Source organism: Carya illinoinensis, chromosome 1 (assembly GCF_018687715.1).
Source record: "Carya illinoinensis cultivar Pawnee chromosome 1, C.illinoinensisPawnee_v1, whole genome shotgun sequence".
NCBI classification, from domain to species: domain Eukaryota; kingdom Viridiplantae; phylum Streptophyta; class Magnoliopsida; order Fagales; family Juglandaceae; genus Carya; species Carya illinoinensis.
This window is the reverse complement of record NC_056752.1, coordinates 8,736,802-8,743,180: the sequence shown is the minus strand read 5'-3', so window position 1 is coordinate 8,743,180 and position 6,379 is coordinate 8,736,802.

Here is a 6,379-nt window from a genome sequence, read left to right as displayed (position 1 = left end):
AAAATCAAATTAATGAGAAAAAGAATTTTCAAGAAATCAATTTCATCTAATCCCTCACTATATTTTTCTCATCTAACTAATTGAATTTAATTCTCTCTGTTTGTTAGCAAAATCTCCAAACTCATCCAAAAATCTCTTTTGATAGTCAGTTGGAAATATTTTTATTTATCGTTTTACACAAAAGTATGCAAATTAATAAAACAAGAAAGCATTAAGACCAACGATTTTAAGACTACATGGTTCATATAAGTCTTTCAGTCTCTATATTTACTTACGCTGAAATATCCAAGTTCTATCATATAATTCTCTCTTTCAATAGCAAATCAAAATATTAAAATTATCTAATTAATGATCAGTCAATTAGAAGCAATAAGTTCAGAATAAATCAGACAAACATATAAGAGAATTACTTCAAATTAGCATAGAAAAGTAAAAATTGTTTGAAACTAAATTACATCATTTTTCTAGAATAAAGAAAATTCAGTTCATGCTAAAAATTAAATTCAACATAATGTTTTTTAGAGAAGAAAATCCACACTGAAAATTATATTCGTCACCTCTCTGTCAGGTCGCAGTGTCCTTTAAAGGAAAAAAAATATGTGTCGTTCTATATCATCCGTGCATCTTACTGTTTTATGTCCAGAACCCAGCCAAAAGAATCAAAAAACTTCTGTTAGTTTCATTCGTGCTAGCCAAAAAAAAATCAAAATGAAATATGCCCATCTTGCATGAAACTCTCTAGCTGTTTCATTCATACATAATAAATCTGCTGCTACGTCTATTTTTGCCCAACAACCCAGCGTCCAAGTTTAAACCAAAAGAAAGCTCGCGTGAACTCCTTTCCATATCACCAACCTTGCGTTTTGGCTTGAAATAAAAAACTGCTGCTTGTCTTATGCCAAGTCAAATCCAACATGCATCTCACATAAATTCAAACTGCCAACTTGCATCCAACTCTCACGCTTTCCACATCATGCATGTTCATTCCAAATCAAATTGAGAGCCCATATTGCATTCCCTTTGCCAAGTCAAACTCGTTACGTGCTACTCCAAACTCTTTAGTATATCCATCTAAACCCCAGCAAGTAAAAACAAAAGTTGCCTCTTCACGAGTTGTATCCTTCAACATGCATCCAAAATCTCATTTTGTCTGTCTTATTCCAATGTTCAAAAATCTTCTAAAGCCAAACCAAATTTGGATCTTTCTTTTTTTCAAATCAACAATAAAATTTAATGATAATAATTAATCCTAAAATAGACAAAAATAAATCATATTAAACTAAAGTGTAAAGTTAAGAAGTGATAAAATATACTAAATTATGCAAGTCATCACCCTTTTAGTTCTTGAATGAAGTTTTGCTCCATATCAAAAGGTTATCCCTACGTCTTCTCAAGCCATTTGTAGCTTCTTGAACCTTGGACAGCTAATGAAGTGTATTACCCCAAGCTCTGCTTATCACCTCCTAACATTCCTCTTTCTTGCCCTAACTTGCCTCATATCTCAATGGTCGTGTCAACTTCCTCTCTCTTCCCTCAACATGGCCAGCATCAAGAAGGATTGGGCAGTGGTCTAAACTCTGAGCAGCTAGAGTACCAATAATGGAGTCTATAAACAAGTTGAACCAGGCCAGATTTCAAAGAGCTCTATCTAGTTTTTCCTTTGTGAAACTCCACCCTTCTCTTCTATTGCTCCAAGTAAAAAAGTCCCCTTGAAATTGTACTTCACTAAAGCCACAAGCCTCAATTGCTACTCTGAAGTTCTCCATCTGCCTATAGGGTCTCACTGCTAGGGGTGTAAAAAAAAACCAATAAACCGGTAAACCGGACCGAACCGGTGGCATCGGTCCGGTTCCGAAGTTGGTTCGGTCCGGTACCCGTTTTAGTTTTCTTAAAGCCGGTCAAAATCGGTCCGGTTCCAATTTTTTTTTTTCTAAAACCGGACCGGACCGATTTATATATATTTTTTAATTTTTTTATATTGTATATAATATTTATATATAATAAATAACTATATATAAAATAGTTTTATATTATATGATAAATTACTAATTAATATAATATTAAATTTTAAAATCTTATATAATTTTGCTTATTGTATTAATAGTTATAGTAATATTATATAGTGCATATTAATAATTCTACTTATACTATATCACTATATATTATAATATAATATAATATAATATAATATATCATTATATTATATATTATAATATATCATTATAATCTATAATACAATTATAATATACTACAATATATTATCACTATAGATTCATATACTATATTATATATATTATATAATATATAATATAGTACATTAAAACCGGTAAAACCGGATCGAATCGGACCGAAAACCGGTAAAACCGGAATACCGATTTAGAAGGGTAACCAATGCGTAATCGGTTTTGAAAAATACAAAACCGGTATATACCGGTTCGGTCCTAAATTTTGTTCAAAACCGGACCAAACCGGACCGGTTACACCCCTACTCACTGCAACCCTTATTTTTCATGTTGATGCAAGATCTCATTGAAGTCACCTATACATAACCAAGCACTATCATTATGCAGCTTCAACCCTCAAATGAGGTCCCAACTAACGACTCTTTTTAAAGCTTCATGACTCCCATAAAAACCAGTTTGAAGCAACTTCTTCCCTGAATCCAGTAGAAATACTTTAAGAGAAATGTGACTCCTAGTATAAGTTGCTAGTTTAGCATCCATTTGATCTTTACATAGAAAAGCAATACCACCACTTAACCCCTTGCTTTCAACTACAAAGATGTGCTTAAAACCAATCTTATTCCTTATAAGCTCCACCTTACTTCTATTACACTTTGTTTCAATAAGGAAAACAAAGTCTGGGTTCTTAAAACTCACCAAATGGTAAAGTTCTCAAACTGTTTGAGGGTTCCCAAGCTCTCAATAGTTCCAACTTAGACAAATTATGGCTATAGGCAACCGCCACATTTGACATTGTCGAATTGCTCTTAGTAGGATTATCTAGGTTCTTGAGTTTTTTAGTGCCACGAAGGTGCAGTGAACCCCCCTGAATCTTACTAGAGGCTCTCTTCTTGGTCTCTCCAATTAAACCAATAGGAGTAGTAGTCTTATTAGGAGGTAACTCTCGGGCTCTTCTCTTCCAACTAGATTTCTTGACAGAGATTACATTCTTTGCTGTTAACACCTAAGCTGGAGGGATGTTATTGCTACAGTTAGTGACTACTTGTGAGGAGTTTAAACAACCCCACCAAGATCAAATACTACACTCAAAGTCTCATATTCCATATCAACAGCTGGGGACTTTTCATCAGAGGAAGATATTCTCTTTGACAAAATTTGCTACGCTATTTTATGAGTTTCCTTTTGAGATGAGGTGCCATCTTTGGTGACTACTTCAATATAGGAACTAATACCTAGCATGCAACCTTGCTGACTTCCCTCATTCCTTTTTGAAAACTCAAAGTTACCATACGTGGGAGCATGATCTTTAATTTCTAAATCCACTGTTCTCTCATGTGATTGTGCCTTAGCAAGTTCCTTAAAATATGCCTTTCCTTTCTTCTTCTCATTGTTGTCCCACGCTGTGGCTTGCTTTTGTTGCCTGAATTTTAACTGGTCTGACTCCGATCTACCACCATACTTCCTAGTCTCATTCAATGTGGTCCTGATTGTGGTTGCTTTTAACCAAGGACCAAACAATGTTGGAGAGCCATCCACCAGATGATTGCATTGACTTTGTATGTGGTAGCCAATTCTTTGTGCTTTAGGACACCACACTTAAAACAAAAGTTTTGTAGCCTCTCATATTTGAAAGCAATCCAGATTTGCCTACTCCCAACTTGGAGCCACCTCCCTTGAGCTAGAGGCCTTGTGATATCAACCTCCACCTTAACTCTAAGGCACCTATCCTAACCCCTCCCTTCTTGATCCACTTCTACCAGTAGGACATTTCCTATGACAAAAGCAATCAATTCTCCATACTCTTTGGTCATACTTGCCAAAAGAACATTATGAAGTTGCACTCAAAATGGTTCATGTGAAAAGAAAAATGCATATAGAAGGAGATAGCCATCAACATCTTGAATAGCTATCAACGATTTGTCGAAGGTCTAAAGCCTGCCTTGTAAAATTGTTTCTTTGTCAATAATATTTTGGAACTTCAGAATAAACCTGTTATCACCAACTTCAGTAAAATTACTCCGACCCTCCAATTTCCAAACCTATGGCATAGTAGAACGAAATGCCTCCTTATTAAAAAAATTTTTAGTGATGAGTTTTGCCGTAAGGCAATTTTTTCCTCTTAGAGAGACCTCCAAAATGGACTGGTCTGATAGCTTGACTATATCTTCTTCATCTTTAGTGAGTTTAAGGTCTTCCCACAATGTAGAAAGGTCTTCCTTAGCCATGCATGCACTCCATAGACAAACTTTGAGAGACAGAATTCTCTACCAAGATAGAGAAACTAACCTTACTCCTCAGAGAATGACTCATCATTATTTCTACTTAAATTCATAATATCTTATAGATATTATAGGAATCACTTATTGTATTATCTTTTTTTCTCTAGAGTCTAATAAACTATTATTAGCCAAATAATAATAAAATATTATTAATTTAATATTTTTTATAATTCTTTTATCTAATTTATTTTTCTCATATTTTGCAATTCAAATTCATTGTAAATTATATGAACCCAAGCATCTATAATAATAATAATAATAACAATAATAATAATTAATGGTGCAACTGTTATGTAGCAACAAATGAGAGAGAAATTAATATAAATTATTCAATGGAGGGTGAATAATAACCATACTAGAGAGTTGCTATAGCTAGCAAGCGAAATATTTACATTTTTCCTCTTCCAATGTAGACCATTTTAAGAGATTGTTAGCCAATTTTAGTTTTCATTTAAATTTGGCTAAGTCAATGTGTATGCTCTAATCTAAGAAAAAATATAGGATTTTGACCTAGAAATATATATAGGATTTCCTCAATGAGTTCATTAATTTTACTATCATTTTAATATAGTTCCCTAGGTTCATGCACATTATTTGTATATTTGAATTAAGTTCACAGCTTTTTGTTATTACCATATAAAACAAAATATGTATTTTAAATAAAAATAATTAATTAATAAAATATGAAAATGGACTCCTAAAAATACAGTTTTCTCCCTCTACCCGTTATAAAATGCTCCAAGTAAACAAAAGACTTGATTAAATAAAATTAAATTAAATAAAATTAAAAAAGTAAGCAGAAGACTAAATATTTTTCTTACAAGCAAGATCATGAATACATGGATTAATCTTTGGATGGTGCTACAACCACTGACAAAGGGCCTATTTGGGATTGCGGTGGGAGGTCTAAAAAGTGTGATAGTACAGTCTAAAATGTTTAAGCGACAAAATTTGCCCGTTTAGTAATTTTACGTCAAATTACTTCTAAATCAAGAAATATTCAAAAACCACATTTCAACATAAGCATGAAAATGACTTTTTTGTCAGAAGCATTTCAGAAAAAGTGATCTCTATTTTAATGTGCTATGTAATGGACAAATGACTCTCGTCATTTTAACACAATAACAATTTTACCCATCAGTATTTTTTTGACTTCGTATCCTCTATCTTCAATGCTGCGAGAAGTCCTCTTCTCTTTAGAATTTTGCTACGAAAACTCCTCCTCTTATCTGCTATGATCTACCCCTCGAAGTCTCTAGATCAATGGGTTAATTACTTATGGGTTAGCTCCTCCCTTTAGAAGTCTCCATAGTTATAAAAAGTTACGGGTTAGCTACCTATTTTTTTGTTGGCATTTTGATTGAAATAGTTAGCTGAAAGGAATGAACAAATTTCTATTAACCCATTTCTTGTAGAGCATTTTGATTTTATTATGATATTTCTGGATTTTTTTTCTATTCTAAAATCCAAAAGCTAATTTGACAAAGTCGCCCATACCCGATAATTGAAACAAAAATTTCTTGTAGTTATCTTTTTGTTGCTTGGTTTCCTTCTCAAGTATGATCTCCCTATGGACATCCAAAATTATCCAATTGATTCTCAACCTTTTCCATCCTACTAAAACCCTACCTCTCCTTATACTCTATTTATACAACACCCTTGACTGAGTGCATGGATATTGTTGTTTGTGCAAACTGAGTTCTAATCTTCCATTCAGTGGTATTGCTATTTGGTTGTTTGCAAATTGTGTGGAGTATGGAAAAAAAATTTCATTATCTTCCATTCGTTTGTATTACAAATTGAGTGGAGTGTGCATGCATTCGGTGGTATTGCTATTTGTACAAACTGAATTATAATCTTCTATTCACAGTGGACTGGAATCCAGGTATGTTGTGAGTGATTTCATACTTTATCGTT